This window comes from Alexandromys fortis, unplaced genomic scaffold (genome assembly GCF_014885135.2).
Source record: "Alexandromys fortis isolate MF-2015 unplaced genomic scaffold, M_Fortis_MF-2015_v1.1 scaffold_95, whole genome shotgun sequence".
Lineage (NCBI taxonomy): Eukaryota > Metazoa > Chordata > Mammalia > Rodentia > Cricetidae > Alexandromys > Alexandromys fortis.
This window is the reverse complement of record NW_026067990.1, coordinates 5,089,063-5,110,123: the sequence shown is the minus strand read 5'-3', so window position 1 is coordinate 5,110,123 and position 21,061 is coordinate 5,089,063.

Below are 21,061 nucleotides of genomic sequence, written 5' to 3'. Positions count from 1 at the left end.
TTCTTAATCTTTTATTTGTTTTTCTATGGCAGCCACATGATTTTGAAAACAATACTAGTCATTTAAAAAATGTTCAATAAATACTGATTTGTGAAAACTCAACACATATTCTGATGAAACCTTCCTATGAAAATTCTAATGAGAATTCTGGAATGTTATACTTGAAAGCAATAAACTTTATGAAACCCAATACTATTTGTGGTGGATATATGCCAATAAAAATAAATAAATTGAAATGGCAATTCTTCCTAATAATTACTAACAAATGCTAACAACAACCATGCTTGCTTAAGCAGTATCAATCTGGCAGAAGAGAATCCAAGAACTATGACAATTTCTGCCAACACCCACTTAGATTCCCCTTTACCCCATCCATCTGTTAACTGTTTCTAATCATGTATTTGGCTGGCAGCTTTGTTTTCAGTCCCATCTAAACTTTTTTTTCTTGCCCAAAGGAAAATGCATAATCTCAATGTGTAGTACATATTTAGCCTTTTCTTTTTCAAGATTTAGTGCTATTTCTTTGCTTAGGTATTCTGACCCTACAGACTCATCTCCTTAATGGTAACCATACAGCCAAACTACCAACCGTGTTCACCATATTGCTGATCCAAAAACAAGTTCAGCTATTTAATGGACTGAGTTAAGCAATTGTTTCATAATTGGAGTATACAGACATGCTGACTAAGTTGTGTGTGGACAGTACAATTGTAGACACTAGTTTTGAAGCTGCTTGAGTAGATGTGCCTATGACAAAAAGAAGAATAAGGTTGTTTGCATGGTCACAAAATTGTAGGGAGGCAAAGCTAAAAACTGAGTTTTTCAGTATTTAAAAATATTAGTATATTTTAGTCTGTAAAGAAGAAATGAAATAAAATACTAATTATTCTGCAGTAATTATATGGGCTTTTTCTATGAAGGTTTTGTATGGAACTTTAAAAAAATTAATTATATCAGTTTTGCAAGGAGAATAATAGTGAATGCAAGTATCTCACAGTAGTTAAATGGCTAGGGGAGGTCCATGACACTTAGAATAAAATTGTGTTCAAAACCCCATGCTGTTAGCTTCTTTAGAATTACTTTTTTCAGCCATATTACATTAACTTAGGAGACAAAAATTAAAATTATTTTCTAGTTTAGCTTATGCGTTGGTTATAGGTAAAATAATTTCATAACTAAGATGGAGCATGACACATTTGTAAGAGAACTAGAATAAGGACCAAGGCTACTTGGTGTTATACAATAAGAATTTTGATATTTATAACTTACCTGCATGTTCTGGGTCTTATACTCTTTCTTTCTGTAATGACAAGAATGGATTCCAATGCTTATAAGCTCTTGACCCTGAGGGAAGATTTTCAAAACATACTGGCATTTGGCGTTTAGCAGGTAGACAAGAATGATACTACTAAAATGGTCTTGCCAGTTCTATAAAAAAAAATTGTCTTCTTTATAAGCCAGTCAAATTTCTTTGACTAAACACTAGGCTGGGTGATTTTTATGATTTCGTCAATCTCTGATGTTTGTTACTTTTCTTGGAGTCACTATATTAATGTATAAATCACTAAAAGTTGGAACCAATAAGAACATCTTCCTCAAATTATTGCATTTGAATATGATGGAAAATTTCAACTTTTCTTGAAGCCAACAAATATTTTTGGTTCTAAATGTACACTGAATGTGACAAAGATAACATTAAGGATTGGAATGGAAGTGGGCTTATACAGTTCCAAGACTTCTTTCTGTATTTTATAGAAAGTAACAAAATTTTAAACCTAATAAAAATATTTACTTTAAAGAAGCATAATATAACCTCTAGAGTAAATACCAAATACTAAATACATACAAAAATAAGAGCAAAAACCATGTCCCCAAAACAGTCCCAAAAGAAAAATAAAATTTGTAAGAAAAAATATCAATTAACCCAGGGAGAATTATTAGAATAAATAATATAGAGGCCTGTAGGTAAATTCACGAGAACCAAATCAAATGGGTATTAAGGGTTTATTTTAAAATAATCATGGATGCAGAGCTACTGTGGTCTTCCATTCTGTCTGGGGGTGAATGGAAGCAGAAGTCCAATCTCTGACCATCACATGAGAAAGTCCCTTCCTTTAAAGAGGTCATGTAGACAGACAAAACCTCCACTGCTACTGCTATCAGACCAGATAGCCCAATGTCATGGGCAGAGTGAATATCCACGGCACATCCCCTTTTGTCTAAATAATAGGGTTCTATACCAAATACAAAACTATGTAAAATAAGAACAATTATCAAGTTCTTCTAGGAGAAAGAAATGGTAATAACATATACAAAATCAGAACTACAACAGACGAAAATAATGTCAAGCAAGAAATATATACTAAATGTCCAGGCTATACGTAATTGGCCAATAACAGAGATTATTCCAATAGCTGTCCCATCCTGAAGAATCTAAGTTTTCTACCTAAAATGCTTTAGCTAAGATATGAGAGGTTAGTAACTGATATCAAGCCTTTAACCCCATCAAAGACCTGCAAAATAAAATAAGAAATGACAGAAACAACTGGCTACTCAGACAGTCACCCAAAGTCTCTCTGCAACATTGGGGCAACCAACTTTGGCTGTAGGGCTAGAATATCTGACAGACCATTTTAAGCAGCAGAAAAATTTGAAAGACTGTACTACTCTGTCTTGGAAAGATGCAGCAGTCACTTTCCCTTGCATCTTGGTTGTCCAGATAGGACAGTGTATTGACTGTCAGCAGTCGAGGCAAGGACAGTTATTTGTTCGACCAGCTATTTTGCCAAGAAGAAAACAAGTTTCATACCGGGTATCTTCAGTGCCCTCATTTTCTCAGGAGTAGATTGTTGCTTCTAGGAGAGAGAGAGAGAGACAGAGACAGAGACAGACAGAGACAGACAGAGACAGACAGAGACAGAGAGAGACAGAGACAGAGACAGAGAGACACAGTACTTTATTTTAAGAATTACTGTAAATCTAAGACTGTAGACTTTGTGGTAATGGTCAGAAGAATTGAACTTTTCATACTTAAATGTTTTTCAGGCATTCTTTTGATGAAAGGAATATATTTTAAACAAATTGCAACAGAAGATTTGGCTATCCATCTTGGAGAATGATGAAGCTCAGTCACTGACATCATAACCAAAGATTAACAATGTGTCATTGGCATGAATATAAAGTACACATTTGTTCAATTAAAAAGAACTTGGTAATATAAAGAACAAACTCTGGATTCATGAGACAATATGGAAAATATAAAACTCATGCCCAATGAAAGAAACCTTACACAAAAGATTACATACTTCTAAACTCACGTATGAACTAAAGTCAGACAGTATGATTCCACTGACATGAAGTTCTGTAACAAGCAAAACTAATCTGCTGTAGAAAACAATCAGTGCATTGCCTCTGTGAGGATGTGGGTGGGATGTGACTGAGAATGAGGCATTAAGGAGCTTCAGGAAGTCATGGTAATGTTCCCATATTTTGATAGAGATTTGAGTTACATGCTGTAATCATTAGTCAGCGTTCGCTGAATGTTACATTTGAGATTTCTCATGCCTTGTTATATAAATTTCACCTTGAAGTATTTTCAACAAAATTAAATGGATGTCTACTATTTGTTTTGAAATTCTTTAAAGAAAATGAGATAAATTAGTGAAGAGAAGGATAGATAGATTACAAAGTAGGAATTGTAACAGTTAATTCTAAAATTAAATTAGCATGTGCTGTGCTGCTCACTGTACCACTTTTCTAACTCGAATGCTTTAAGTATTTCATTGTCTGTTTGTTTGCCCTACTCTACTATTGTTATTCTTTTAGGTGCCTCTTTGTATTCTAAAGGGAGAGAGAGAGAGAGAAAAGAACATGTGCTGATTTGAGTGGGTGGGGGAACAGGCAGAATCTGGGCGGAGTTGGGAGACAGAAAACTGTAATAAAAATGTATCTTATTAAAAACATGTATTTCCAATAAAATGAGATAAGTTCAAATAGCCAAAAGGAATACATTTATATATTTATATGCAGTCTTTCTTAATTAATTTCATAAAATAGTTTATAAAAGCAACACTTTGTTAATGGTGGCTATTTGTTGGGGACTAAGAGCACTTGTTTCTCTTTCAGAAGACCCAGATTTGCTTCCCAGAAACACATGCCAACTATCAAGCTTCTGTAACAGGATACAAATATATACACACAGGTTAATGCTCATATATATGAAAAACTAAACTAATCAAGTATTTTATATCAAGGAAAGATATAGACTTGTAATGCAGTCAGGTCTTGGCTGTGCAAGTAATACAAGTAGACAAGCAATTCCTTTCTGGAAGTACTTTTACTCATGCTTTCATGTGAACATTAGGCAAGTTTCTTGTTTTCTGAGCCTTTGTTATTCATCTGTAAGGTAAAAATAGCAATAAAAGATTGCAACTTTTTATTATATGTATATATGCATATATTCATGTATGTACATATATAAATATATGTATATATACATACATAGTAGATACATACAGATATATATCATATGTAGACATTTGAGTAGAATGAATTTTCCTAGAAGATCTTAATTCCCATGATACTGAACCTTAAAATAGAACAGAAAATAACACTGATTGTAGAACACTTGACTTTCTGGCATTTTATTAAATAACTTACCTTCTTCAAAAGAGTGACTATAGAATTCAAATGTTCAGGAAACCATTGTTAAACTAACAGAATATATTTGTGTACTTGAAGGACTGTTACATCTTACACATTCTGATAAAGGAAGGGGCTTCAGGCAATCCTGAATGAGTCCCTGATATCTGAATACATGGGCATTTTTGCTCAGGAGAACATAAGTCATTTTCTTGTCCTTAATAATTTATAATCCAAAGAAATACAAAATAAATTATGAAAGCAATTCCATTAAATTGTTAACATAAGTTTTCACTTAAGGATTAATCTTTATTGTTGTAATTTTGCTTATCCTTTTTTCATAACAATTGTAGATTTATAAAGTTTATTCCGGTTTTGGGAGGTTGTGGAAACATGGCACATCTGAGTGAGGCTAAAGCATGTTTCTGTAGAGGAGCCCTGGAAATCCTTTGGGTCATTTGTGAGCTGAGGCTGGAGTAATCCTATGAGTCCAAAGCAGTGGTTCTCAACCTTTCTAACGTTTCAACACTTTAATAGTTTCTCATGTTGTTGAGACTCCCAACCATAAAATTATTTTCATTACTACTTCATAACTTTAATTTTACAACTATCATGATGTATAATGTAAATATTGGTGTTTTCCACTGGCATTAGGCAACCCCTGACAAAGGGTTGTTGAACAGCCAAAGAGGTTGTGTCCTACAAGTTGAGAATCACTAATCTAAAGGAAAACACAAGTAAAGGAACATGAAGGGAGTGAAAAATAAGCAACAGTTCTTAAATATTCATTATTAGTGCAAAAACATAAAATTCAGTTCAAAAGAAATAAGAGATGGATTAGAGACAAATATGAGTGACTGTAGCCCAAGAACCTCCATTTCACATTTCAGGAATACCATGTTCCAATATGGCAATATTTTCATGAAAGTTTTACAGGAATGATAAAGAAAATCAGGAATAAAGCTATTTTTTAAAATATGTTGATGAGAAGTCTCTTGGGTTGCAATAATGCCTGGATCTTCTTTAGATGCCATCTAAATGGCATCCTTAGCTTTGGGGTTGTTGAAAACTAAGTATCATTCTGTACATTTCATAAGCAAAGAATTTTTACCTGATAGTTACAAAAAATATAGAACTCACACAGAGGTGTGCAATGGGCTAAAGATTACCAAGATAGCTTAGTTCTGAACCTGCAGATTTCCAGCTCTCCAAACCCCACACAAGTTCTAATCTGTCAATCAGTCTTACAGAAGCTTTAACATAGATATGTTTAAATTTTTCTAAAAATTTGAATTTGCACTATGTAATGAATTAAATTACAATTTCTGGGATCCAACTCCAACTGTTTTCATTCAGTAGATATGCATTTGAAGACCCACATATGCATTTGAACATGCATCGTGCCCAATCAGACTTAGGTTTCATCTCAGGGAAAGCGAATTTTCAAACACTGGTGCCGAAGACTAGCTGGGGAAGCCAATAATTTGGTCTAGGACAAGGGCTTTAAGAAATCTCCAACCTTAGAGGCACGTGTGACAGTGGAGTAGGCAGGTCAATTGGAATTAATGCCAATCAAGGTTGAAGGAGTGCAGGGTGGATATAGAGATCAAATAAGGTAAGGAAGTGTAAGTCACAGGTCTAGTCAGACAACTTTCCAATTAGGAGAAATCAGTGAGATCTGTAATGTTGATGGTTTCAAATACAGTCAGCTATCTCTGCTTTGCTTCCTACTCTCTGCTGTGTGTGGGTGGAGCTGAGCTCATAGGTTATGATTGGCAAAAGGATTTCAAAAACCTGTAGATGTGCTGTGTCTTTACAGAAAGGGAGGTTGTCAATGTTAAGTTTTACCTTATCAATTGCTCCAACCGATCAATAGAAGAACCTACATATTGTTGGCTGAGAAAACAGGTAGCAAAGTGATACAATCCGCTTCTATTTCCAACTCAGATGATAGTAATGAGCTTCACTACATTCTAATTACTGATTTCTGCCTGGAGGAACGTCTTGACTTTTCCAATTAACATTAATTGAATATGTTATTGTTTATTCTTTGTCCTTTTTTTGAGGGCTCATCCAATTACTGTGCACTGATTTCATTTTCTTGGCCCTGAAAATTGCTTCCATTTTTTTCTTTAGGATCTTAGGTCTCATCCTATTATAAAGAATTTCCGGTTGTGTTTCTAAATCGTGCCTAAAAGCTTTGTTTTGTGGCACTTATTAAAAGCGCAGTTAAAGCATTGTCTACTATTTGCAAAATAATGGAAGTTGCAAAATAGTGTTTTTAATTTTTTAAACAAATCATCTTTATCTCTTTAAACTATTATCAGTACAAGGTACAACAGGCAGTTTAAACTAGATTGTATCTACTTTGCAAACAAATGGCTTTGAAACTAATCTCCTTTGCTGATAATCAGTGCAAGAACTATTTTGCCCTTCCTGACTTTTATACTATATGACTCAATCTAGCTAAGCAACTTGGTGATTTCACCTTGTTTGTGAAATATTTTATAAAGAAACCAATCACAGCTATATTTTCCCAGGATATCACCTTTTATTAAGTAACAAGTAATTGATATTATTGTAATTAGTGTATTTTACACTGCACTTACAATCTATACCCAATAGTTTGCTCTATTGTAAGCTTTTATAGTTCATAATTTGCAACTATTAAATATAAATAACTTATTTTTTTCATTCTCTTCCCTCTCCCTCCTTTCTTTCTTTGCTATCTCTTTCTCCCTATATTCTTCCTCCCCCTCTTTCTCTTCCCCTTCTTTGTCATCTTTGTATTATTATTCCAAAGTTATTGTATGTATCTCAAGCTGTCCTTGAACTCATTATCCTACGGCCTTCTCCTCCAGTGTGCTGGCATTATATGACTGAACCACAATACCTTGCTAATCATAAACTAACCACTTGATGGAAGAAAACTTACACCATTAATTACCTCAGAATATGAAACAAAAATCTAGGGTAAGAGTAGTATTCCAATGTCAAAGGACTAGTATATTCCAGTACCATTCTCTTCTCAATGCACTGGCTACTTTTGTGCTATTTGAACAGCCTTGAGTACAAAATTAAGTAAAAAGGAAACTTAAAATTTAATAGTTAATCTACAACTTCACAGAAACCATTCTTTTGCTACACTGTGAGCTCTCTGATGGGCTGATGAATTGTCTGATAGTAGGAATGTAGAACAGACATATTTGCAGCCATTTTCCTAGGCTCGCTTAAAAGTTCCATACCCTAATGGTCAAAGTGCAATTATTAAGACCATTTTATTAATAGAACTCATCAGTAGTTTATTACAAGTAATTTTTGTTGCCAGGCACATAACGTTCATCCCAGGATTTGGCAAGAAAGGGGCAGGTGGTTCTCTAATATTCAGGCCAGTCTGGTCTACAAAGAGATGTCCAGGATAGTCGGGGATACAGAGAGAAACACTGTCTCAAGAAGCAATTCTTATTTAATTTGTTCTTTGATAATACTACACAATATACTTATATATTCTAATTGCCCTCACTCCCCCATTCCCTCTTATCTCCTATCTACCCCTGTGAGTGCCCTGCTCCTCCATCCAATTTCCTTTTCCACACCCATGTTCATTTTACAACAAACTGAGTTTAACCAGCGCCATTGAAACCTGATTGTTTCATCAGTAAGTATGCAAAGGTAGATGAGGACTGCCTCTTCCCTAGAATCAATTAATAGTCAATAAATAGTTCAGTATTGAAGGGTAGGGACCTGTGAGTCTCTTACTGATCCATGATTGACCATTGAAACGTCCGGTCCTACACAGGCAGCCACAGCTTCTATGAGATCATGCTTGCAATGAGTGCATCTTCCTCAGAAGATAGAATTTTACAGCCCTCCTCCCAGTCTTATAGTCTTACACTCTTTCTGCACCCTCCATAGAGAGGATGGTTTAAATGCTTAAATGTCCTTTTTAGGGATGAATGCTCACCTATCATTTATTGTCCTTACTTTTGCCAGCTATGAGTCTCTGCATTTACTGCTGTACATGGAAAAAGAGACATTTCTATCTAAGGTGGAGAGTAACATTTGTCTATAGGTATAAATTGAAATATTTAGAATACAGTTTAATTCTATATTAATTTACCTATAAAAGAGTAGTGATCTCCCTACTCCAGGCACAACCCACCTTAGCCAGGTTTACAGTGTAGACAGAACTTTAAGCTGAAGCCTATCAGCAGTAATGCTCCCCTCTCCCCTGGGAACCAAGGACCTAACAACTATACATGCACGTACTGAAATGTTGGGAACTTTCTATCGCCCTGAGTCCTTGTGAATGTTCTCCAAATAGAACTCAGTTATTGAATAGGGGCAAGATAACCCTTAAGATGTTGACTCAGTTCCTGGTGTTTTGACTCAGTCCCTGGGAAAAGGGCAAAGTAACCCTCAGATGTTTCCTCTTACCTCACCTAATCTGGCAACTGCTCTCCAGCCAATTATTAGTAATATCCCTTTGAATAAGCCAATCATAATAGTTAAATAACAGCCCTCCAGATTCCCCACTTGTTTCTGTGGCTTTTTGCTTTAAAAGTAGCCTGTACCAGCCATTCGGGGTCTTTCTGGCTTCCTGAATGCTGAAAGACCCTGTTGCGACAGAATTAATAAAATCCTCATGCTACATCAACTGTGGTGTGAGAGATAGTCTCTTGGGGTGACTCCTCCTGGTAGTTGGACTTCAGGGTCCAACAACAGAACTAGGCATGAATTCTCTTCTCTTGACAGGGTTTCAAATTCAAACAGAATGCAGTTGATTACCCATCTAACAGATATGCCATTATTGCACTAGTGTGCACATCTTGCCTAGAAGGTTAGTATCATAATTCATAAAGTTCATAGGTGAATTAAACGATGCAATGGCTTTTCTCCTCCAGCAGCCTGCAAAGCATCTTCTGGCACTATGAAAGCAAACAGTAAGGAGGAAACTATAATCTCAGTTGCAGCTCAATTTATCTTGCAACAAAAGTATATGATGTTAGTCAGGCAGTGGTGGCACACACCTTTAATCCCAGCACTCGGGAGACAGAGGCAGGCGGATCTCTGTAAGTGTGAGGCCAGCCTTGGCTACAAGAGCTAGTTCCAGGACAGGCTCCAAAGCTACAGAGAAATCTTGTCTCGAAAAAAACAACAACAAAAAAAGTATCTGATGTGGTAAGCAGCGGAATCTTATCAAGTAGTTCTGGTGGGAACCCAAGAGGAATGGCAAGACCCTCATTGTTTTGAGAGTCTCAGGGTTCTCACTGATGAACAACTAGTAAAAGGTGTCCCATATCTGGCACTGGAATTTTAATAACCTGTGGACGTTAGGAACAACTTGATTTACACATGAAGGATATCTCTATTGAGACCCATTTTTTATCAGCTTTTATTTCATTGATTCATTATTGAATTTCTTGCCTAATAAAATACATGTAACCTTTGAATGATTTATTTCATAAGAAAAATGCTTTTAATTAGGTGGTATACTTTGTTAGAGGTTATGCATATTGAGCTGTCTCAATTTTTAGCCACACACCCTTCTGAAGAGATTAAACAGTTTAATCTACTACAGTAAATCATTGCCTTGTACAAATAAGTTATTTGTAATGTTCCTATGAACATTCCTATTTCATTCAAATATCCTTAGTAGCTCTTCAGTTAATTTGTGCTTTTGTAAGAATATTATGAGTGTTGACCTGACTTTAATGTAAAACCATATAATTTTAGGGTAAAAATAGTAGAACAAATTGTCCTTTAAAAGGTCTCTCCCCCTTTCCTTTCTTTTTATCTTTTTTTTACATTTATTTTTATTTATTTATTTGTGTGTATCCACACATGCATGCCTGTGTGTGTGTGTGTGTGTGTGTGTGTGTGTGTGTGTGCTCACATGGATACATGTGGATATGAACTCATCATGCCAGTGTGTGCATTGTGGAAGTTAGATGCTAATTTGTGCGAGTTGGTTCTCTCATTTTACCATTCGGATCCTGGAAATCAAACATGAGTCATTGGACTTGGCAAGTGCTTTCCTCATAGAGCCATCTTACTGGGTTTGAAATGAATTCAGAACTTACAATTTGAAGAATTATTTCTTCACGTAGTTATACTGTTTATTATCCAGGCGACCTTGACACAATCATTGCACCTATTTCTAAGGCTTTGACTTCCTTCCTATAATGTTGCCTATGCACCTTTCTATCAGGTCTGTGAGGATGTACATGATGTATAAGTGACAGAGCATGACACACAGGTAAAAGGTGATGGCCATAAGTTAACCAAGGAAATTCATATCTTGAACAAGATACACATTTATTATTTGAGTGTGAATTCTTCCAGAAAGGAACTGTAGAATCAAAATTAATAAAAGTTAAAATAGTAATGGATAAAACATATTTCCGTTACATAGACATATCCGGATTTCTTTAGAATATATACCAAACCTCTAGGATGTGGCTACTTTGTAACACTCTCCTTACAGGATTACTCCTTGTTCTTCTTAGGTGTTGAAAGTATAGTTCCTTGTTGATATAGCTAGAATATACTGATTTCTTGTTGTTCTTCTGACAGGGTCTTTATCGGTAGCCCCAGCCAGCCTGATACTCACTGTATTGAATAGGCTGGCCAGGAGTTTACAGTGATCTTTCTATCCTTCTCTCCTGAGTGTTACTTTGAATATAAACATAAGACAATACACCTGACCATATTAATTTCTCCTTTTCCTCTATTTCAAGAGTATTTTATATATCTCCATTATCATCATGCAAAATAAAATTATTGTCTAGTTCTGTTATAGGATTCTCTGTACATGTGTACCTTTAAACAATTCCTTCCTAACTTGTTATTGTTAAAATGAGAAGACACAGATGCAGATCTCAGAATTCCTCTTCAGGTTCTCACACCTATGATCTATTATTATGTACATAGATGTATCACTTTAATTGATGGAACCAATTTTCTTAAATGTCTTCGGCATCCAATATCTATTTACATGTATAAAAATTCTACTTCAAAAGACAAAATGGGAGCAGGAAGAAAGCTTTTATTTTGTTAGTGTTCGATAATATTATTCACTGGCAAAAATTGTGATGTCTGAGTATTTTCTCAAGTAAGTGAAGAGTAACCATGGCAACATAGGTTGACTTGACTATTGCTCTACAGTAAAGTGTCAAGTCTTTACAAATTCCTTTACTGTAGCAATGATATTGAAGTAAGAAAGCTATGATTGATTTCTCAGTTAAAATAAATACAGTAAGTTAGGTAATTTGAATGGACTAGTCAAAAATTCTGTTACAGATTGTATAAGGGTTGCAGTTGAATGTAACTTTCAGCAAAACCAGATTACAATTTCTATGTGCCACTTTGTCTATATTACTTAAATTAAATGGTTTGAGATCCTGCAAAATGTGATTGATATTCAAGAATGGATTTGTATTGTAAAAGTTTATTATAACTAAAAGTGAAATCTGGCCAATTTCTCAAGTGATTAAAGTCAAGACATATTTTCTTAAATTCTTACATTAATATTATTAAAAGTTTTGGGTGGAATGATGCACAGTATGTGGGAAAAATGACGAACAGCCAGTATAAAAAATAATTTAAATAAACTACTTCTAGGAGGTGAGCAACTGGTCTCCCAGGAAAGCCCTGGGTTCTAGGCCCTAGACATTCAGGCATATCAGGCTCCTCTCCCCCACCCATTGCAGCTCCAGCCACAGGTCAGCAGAGGCCCCACAGTCACAGGCCTACACTGATTGAAGGAATAATCAACACCTGTACCTATAGGTATCCCAAACACAGATGTGTAGAAAGCAATGTAAGAGTACATTAAACAACAAAAAGAGCAATATAGCACCACCAGAACCTACGATTCTACAACAGCAAGATCTGAACATTCCAATGTAGATGGCAGTGGACCCTAGCTGACCACAGTGGGAGCTCATGGACACTTTGCTGACAGCTAGGGAGCCTGCATGAGGCCAAACTAGTCCCTCTGTATGTGGGAGACAGTTGTGTGGCTTGGTCTGTTTGTGGGGCCCTGAACAGTGGTACCAGGATTTATCCCCAGTGCATGAACTGGCTTTTTGGAGTCCATTTCCTTTGCTCAGCTTTGATGCAGGGGGGGCAGGACTTGGTTCTACCTCAACTTGGCATGCCATGCTTAGTTGACTTCCCATAGGAGGCCTTACCTAACTCTCTGAGGAATGGATGAGGGGTGATTGGAGGTGAGGGGAAGTTGGAGGAGGGGGAGGTGGTATGTAAAAATGATTCTCTGATTTCTTTCTCAGCTTCTTCAGTGTTTTTATATAGGAGGACTACTGACATTTTGAGTTGATTGTGTTTCCTGCCATATTACTGAAGGTATTTGTCAGCTGTAGGAGTTCCCTGGTAGTTTTGGAGGTCACTTATGTATACCATCATATCATCTGCAAATAGCAAAAATTTGACTTCTTCCTTTCCAATTTGAATTCCCTGGATCTCCTTTTGTTATCTTATTGCTCTAGCCAGAATTTCAAGAACTATGTTGACTAGATATGGAGAGAGCCTTGTCTTGTTTCTGGCTTTAGTGGAATCACTTTGAGTTTTAAAAAATAGAACCACTTCTAGAAATCACTGTGGTTTTAAAACAGAGTGATTTACATATGAACTGATCATTTTAAAATTTTAACTTATACTTGCATTATAGCAACTTGTATTACACTACAATTTTGTTCTGACAATGTGTGTAAGCATATTAGATTGCTTCCCAGGCTGTTAGTGTTGAACACTTTTGGTTGCTTCCTCAGTATGACATATTATGAACAATAGAAATAAAAGTCAAGTTACTAACTGCCCTTAGCTACACTCACTTTCACCTCCACTTTTACCATGAAGACTTAAGATTAAAACCATCTTTTAATGTGTTGGGTTACCTCAAAGTCCTCCTGTTTTACTTCTGGTCAGTCCTTCATTGTTTTTATTTCTAGGAAAGAATTATTCCCCTATAATATTGAATCTAATTCACCCCTAATGTAACTTCGATGAAGAAATTCTCTTCAGTATCTTTCTTCCAAGCATTGTTTAATCCAATTTTATATTTTAATTTAAGCTCCAGATCATGCTTTAACAACTACTGCATGGATATTTAAAGGTAAATGTTTCAGATTCTTTAAACTCAAAGTGTTTTCCAGTGGGAATCATTAAGGAATTTTAAAATTCATATCTAAAATTTCACGTGTCCTAATTCCTGCATTGCATTTGGTAGAACTATTTACTACTTTTAAAAATCAGTTTTCTCTAGCTGTTGAAGCATTATTGCCAACACAGTTTGAATCATTTCTCTCCTATATTGATATAATAGTGGTATATGCCCTCTGTTTGTGTTCACATTATTTTAGTCCAGGCCTGCATTCTTCCTTTGCTAATATTGGAGCAAAAGCCTCATAACTCATTTCATTCCATTCTCTTTATCTCCAGTTCATTCTTCATATTACCACTTAGGTGATATTATTAAATATTATATTTATTTACTTTTGTGTGTCTGCTTGTGCATGTTTCTATGACAACACACATAGAGGTCAGAGTAAAATTCGTGGGAGTCAATTCTATCCTTCCATCAAGTGGAACCCTAAGGGCATTGTCAAACTTGGGTCATCAGACTTGGCAGAAAGCACCCTTAACTGCTGAGAAATCTTGCTAGTCCCAAGGTGATCTCCCTCTGTATTTCTCTGTCTCCTGTGTATGTCTGTGTATTTCTGTTTATCTATCTGTTACTTACTTTTTATGTTTTCATTTTTAGTTATTTGAATAATATGTAAGTCATTCTTTGAAAATTACATGCATGTATACAATACATCTTTATTATATCTGCTCTGACTTTCAGTTACAACACATCATTCTCCCCACTTCATGGCCTTTCTTCTATATCTCACCGAGTCAAATTAGTGCTTCCTGTATGAACATAGCAGTGATGCCATCCACCAGGGCATGGGCCAGTTATCAGTGGCTACATTTAAAGTGATCTCTGAGTTTAGGAATCTAATATCAAGCACCAGCTTCAACACTTTTTCTTAATCCACAGAACAAAACTGTATCTTCTCAACTTTGTAATACTTATCTCAATTAACTACAGTCTTCTTTTCATTTCTATCAAAATTTAATGACCTTATGACTTTTTAAATTTCAGTTCCTCCATGAAGACCTTTAAATCAATTTAGTTGTCAAACAAAGCAATAGATTTTATTATGGCATTTTCAGACATATATTTTATTATAGTTTGTATTCCTCTTTCTACCCCATTGTTATATTTATTTTTATGGCAATTTTACTTTATGAAATACTGTAAGCTGAGTAGAATGATTATTTAAACATTGAGGGTAATTAACAAATAATTCTATGCAAATGTTCAGTGTTTGGTAAGTAATAATTTACTAAAACATTGTGAAGTTTTCTTTTGATAACAGATCTTTTGACAAGTTCACAATTCAGCATCGATTCATTTCTACTTTATATCTTGAAAACAAATAAATGGATACATGGAGAGCTCACATTCTAAACTTGTATTTATGCTCAAACTATGTATCTGAGTGCATGTGAAATGGCTTAAAATCTTTGTTTCTACACAAATTGCCAAAGATGAATTGAGGCCCCAAAGAGGCTCAGTAAATTTTCTTCAGATCTGCCTTCATCATTCATCTANCCCAAATAAACACCCTGAGACTTAATATTACTTATAAATGCTCAGTCAACAACTCATACTTGTAGTGATGAGGAGAGCAGGCCTGCTTTTTGTCCTGTCTGGCTCCTTCATGGCTAGTTTTACATCCGAAATAACAACACACAAATTGTATTCATTTAAACACTGCCTGTCCCATTAGCTCTACCCTCTTACTGGCTAACTCTTATATCTTGATTAATCCATTTCTATTAATGTGTATCACCACTTGAATGTGGCTTATAGGCATGAATCTAACCACTGTCTGTCTTGGGTAGGAGAAGCATGGCATCTGCCTGACTCTGCTTTCTTCCTCCCAGAATTCTGTTCTGTCTTCCTCACCTACCTATATTCTGACCTATCAGGCCAAGCAGTTTTCTTTATTAATTAACCAATGAAAGCAGCAGATAGCTAGAAGACCCTCCTACGTCACATACTTATTACTAACTGGCTCTTATATTTGAGTTAACCTATATTCCTTATTTATGCTCTGCCACATGACAGTACCTTTATTAGCACTACACGTTCATTTCCTACTCCCTGATCACCTTCTGGCAACTTCTGACCCCACCCTGATCCTTCCCATCATCCTTAATTTAGTCAACCCACCTATACTTTATGCCTGGCTACTGGCCAGTCAGAGTTTTATTAAACCAATTTGAGTGGCAAATCTTTACAGTGTACAAGAGGATTATTTTACAGAATTTACCCTTTATGTCTAATTTAAAGGAAGGTTTTAACTTCAATATAGTAAGTATATATACAACAAAAACAATTACCAAGTAAGAATTATAGTTACAATATCTAGTCTACTTGTATTTGACAAAATTATGAAAAATATTCTATTATCAATTTTATATTTGCAACTCTCAAGTTTTACATCTAATTTACCACTTTATCAAAATTAAAGGAAAATATAATTATAACCATCTAGTCTTCAACTCAATGAGAAACTCCAGAAGGGAGAAATGTTACCTAATGATAGGGGCATCAAGCTTGAGAGAAAGAAGAAAACCGGTTGGGCAACAAAGAAACTCTAAATGGAGTTTTTTCTGTTTATAGCAAAAGCTAGCTATCTGGGTAATGAAAATGCCTTTGCCTCAGTTGCTGCTAGTATACTGCCCAAACTTGACCAACAGGACACAAGAAAGGTAACTGCTGAGCTTTGCCAAGAGAAAGTAGAAAATTCTTCCAAAATTCTATGTTTTACTGGAAAATCTGTCAGATAGTCTAGTGGAATGCTCCACCATTACAGAGAAATCTTGGGTGGTTGTCTAGGAAGGAAGCTGTTTTTGGCATTTCTCACATCTTTTGGAAGCCCCTTGCTTGTACTGACTGCTTACTCAGATATAATATTACTTCCTTCTTGGGTATTTGATGGAGCTGAAGACTAGATATAATTATAGTTATTTTAGTTTTGATAAAAAGGTAAAGTAGATATAAAACTTTAAGCTCACCAAGATAGAATAAGAAATTAAACATTTTCTTTAATTTTGTCAAATACAAATAGACTAGATATTGTAATTGTAATTCCTAGTTGATAACTGTTTTCTATTGTCTGTAATTTTACTATGTTTAAGCTAAAACCTTTCTTTTTGATTAGACAGAAAGAGGAAAATGCTTTGGGATAACCCTTCTGTATGCTGTGAATATTTGTTGCTTTCACTGGTTAACAACAAAAGTTGTTCTGGCCTATAGCAAGGCAGAATATCGCTAGGCAGGAAAGTCAAACTGAATACAGGAAGAAAGAAGAGCATAATGAAGACAGACACAAACAACTGCCCAAGAAGCAAGGTGCCACCAGATAAGTAAAAACCACGGCCATGTGACAATACATAGATTGATAGAAATGGGTTCATTTAAATGTAAGACTAGTAATTAGTAAGCTTGAACATTCTGTAAACAATATTAGGCCTCTGAGTGATTATTTAGAAGTGGCTGCATTACTTGATGAGAGAGAGAAACCTCTGCTTACAATCCATCTTTCTCTAGTCTTATATTTCAGGTCATGGTTCTACTTTGCCAATGGTAAATTCTACCTATCACCCTAACTCCTATACAGAATGCTTAGTTGAATTTGTATATTTATGTTTTCCATCATGTTGTCACTCCCCTCCCCCGGATGCTGTTATTCAGTACCACGAAGAGCAAAGTCCAGATCCATGTATTCTTGGAATTACAGGTCAGGTACAACACCTTCAACTTGATGAAGGACAGCATTCTAATAGTCAGCCTGATTTAATGAATATTTTGTAGCCTCAAACCCAAATCCAGTGCCAAAATTTTTCAAAAATCAGAAACCAATACAAGAAATTGTAATAATTATATTAATGATGTGTTAAGCAAAGGTTTCAGAAAGAGAAGTTTAACAAGATGGTGATGATGACAATGGGGGAAGTTATATTGCTTATATTTATGATTTTTTGTCAAATTATTAGGGATGTTGTAAGAACTAAATATAAAGAAATAAAAGCACCTGTCAAGCAAGGAAAATTATCTTCATTGACATCATGAAGATAAATAGTAAGATTTTTTTTAAAAAAAATAAATCTTTGACAATTTACAGAATGACTAATTTCTTAATTTCCTGCAGGACTTGGAATGGCTCATCAGAGCTCGTTGCCTATGCTGAATGTTGCCATTTTTCACTTACAGTCTTGCCTATCACTCTGATTTCTTACAAATGCAAAAATAGCTGCCTTTATATTTCATGTCTTCTTTCCAATATCCAGACTAATACAGCATAGTGACATGAATAATAGCCAATCTGGCATAGCATGCACTGCACCTCATAGCATGATTCATTGATACAGTTTTGGGTAGTGCAATGTCTCTTGATTTGAAGTTTGGAGGTCTATGGTTTCCTTCAATATTGACTTTAAACATGCTCTGTCAGTAGTCTAATGCACAGTGCCTTTGGACTGAAGAATGATCTTATTCTGAAGAACAAGAACTCAATAATTCAACATAGAGCTTTGGTTTTCACTCTAAATTAATCCTTCTTTGTGTTCCTGCCCTTCTATACATCAGGAATAATGGACATCCCACAATTTGCACAGAATTTGTTTTGGAAAGTATTCTATTACATTTTCTTCCTTCCTTTTTTCATTTCTTTTTTGAAAGAGCTACTGTTTTAAGTAAATTAAAAGACTATCATCAATGGTGTTGCTGAGGGCAATCCTAATCGCAGCTTTTCTACTTATAATTTTAAACTCCCTCCCCGAGAATTTCCACGGAGAATTTTTCTTCGAAGCTGAGAGACATTCTCTTTGTTCTGCAAAACTAATAACTTTTATATCCTTATACATTAAGTCACAAATCTATGGAAGAATCAGTACTATTTTACCTGTTCTAACAAGTAGTTTTCTCACAATAGAGCAACCTGACCAAACATTGACCTACACCAGCATGTTAAGACCGATGGCATGCAGACCTGCTACTGCAGTTCAAAATGTTGGAATTTAGGTTATGTGAGATGCCATGGAGATCTGAGGCTGGATGAAGGTGGTACCCAGAGCACAACTTTAGGAAAATTGTCTTTATCTCGGTTTCAAATAGATGTTGAATTTATGCTCTGGGACATTGGATTAAGCACTTGTAAGTGCTACTGTGGACATTTCAACTGATTGACACATATTTCTCCAGTTTCGCTAGGTGTCTAAGGCTGTCAAAGTGACTAAATTGTTTGATGGAGGTAGAAGGCAAAAAGCAGAGTTTTAAGGTAGAGATCAAAATTGTGAAGTTAAAACTGTACTGGAGTCTGTGGTTAAAATTTCTGTGGTGATTCTGAAAGACAACAAGAGTCAGAAAGAGCCCCAATATATAAGGCCTAGGAAGAAAACCGGCAAAGGAGACAGACCTCAAATATCATTGTTTCCTCTCTCAGCCTCTGTTTAATTTTGGAAGGACAACCACATGCCTGGATTTTGTTGTTGTTTGTCTTTGTTTTTGTTTTTCTGGGGTTTGTTTTTTTGTTTTTAAATGCTGGCAAATTGGTGAATTAATCAAAAGTAACTTCCTCCGTGTACTCTCCTTTTAGATACTGTGAGAGAAAAAGATGTAAAAATGAGAAATCTCCCCAATTCTTTCCAGTCTGTTTGGGGAGTGGCAAGAGCTGTGTGTATCCGTCCTACGCTGTGTGTGCTCGATGCCAAGCCAGAGGGAGAGCTTATAAATGAAAAGTATGAGAATTTGTAGTTAGTTACCTCTGCATCAGTCTCCAACTTCCTTTCCTAATCTCACAAGGTGGAGCATATTCTTTATTTTATGCCTTATAGGACCTCCAAGAACTTCCACTCTTCTTCCTAACTCTTTTTTTTTTCCTAATTGGAGACTCGTGATTATTGTATTTCTGGTCACACTTCCCCATATGACCTGTAATCAAAGGAAAAATGAAAGTTAATTTTATTATTGTGATTACAAAACCTCTAGCACAGAGCCTAGGGCCAGTTTCCTTTTTTGTACTCAATTTAATGTATTTCGTAGTAGTTACATTATACTATTTTGATGTTATTCATGTAAAACGAACAAGTTCTCAAGTTTTAATAGATGTAACAGCCATAACATAAATACCACATACAAAAACTAGGATATTTTCTTTTATTTATTTATTTTTTAATTAATTAATTCATTTATTAAAGATTTCTGCCTCCTCCCCGCCACCGCCTCCCATTTCCCTCCCCCTCCCCCAATCAAGTCTCCCTCCCTCATCAGCCCAAAGAGCAATCAGGGTTCTCTGCCCTGTGGGAAGTCCAAGGACCACCCTCCTAAATCCAGGTCTTGTAAGGTGAGCATCCAAACTGCCTAGGCTCCCACAAAGTCAGTACGTGCAGTAGGATCAAAAACCCATTGCCATTGTTCTTGAGGTCTCAGTAGTCCTCCTTGTCCGCTATGTTCAGTGAGACCGGTTTTATCCCAGGCTTTTTCAGACCCAGGCCACCTGGCCTTGGTGAGTTCCCGATAGAACATCCCCATTGTCTCATTGTGTGGGTGCACCCCTTGCGGTCCTGAGTTCCTTGCTCGTGCTCTCGCTCCTTCTGCTCCTGATTTGGACCTTGGCATTTCGGTCCGGTGCGCCAATGTGGGTCTCACCTTTAGTAGGCTACTCCAGTCCCTCTCCCATCTGTCCTTACCCTGATCCTAGACCAGAAAACTGCTACTACTTTTGTTACTATACTTTAACCTGATTTTTCTAAAATTTAGTATACATGGAATAAAATTATGTATACTTATGTCTATATTTTTTCACTTGGTGATTTGGAGAATCCTTCATATTATCATATAACCACAATAATTTTTATGTATCTCTCAATGAAATTTTCAATTGATTATAATATTTTTCCGTATATTATTTAATCATTTTATCATGATAAATGAATAAGTATGTGACAAATAAAGTGTGATCATCTCTAATGTGTTGGTTGGCAATAAACCTCAAGAGAAACCTCAAGCCATTGATCATTGTGAAATGAACTTGAATAAATCATCCAAATATTATATTACTTAAAAATTATAATTATGGAGTAAATTTTTTTTTTTTACCTTTTGGCTTTCTCTTTGTCAACTCTACTAGACAGTCATTGCTTTTATCTTACAATATCGATTACTAAGAAGAAGACACAGCAGAATGCAGGAGATGTGTCACAGTTGTCATTTCCTTGTCATTGATTTGGGGTTCTGTTATTTATATTAGTATCAACAGAGCATGTCTTTTAATGAACA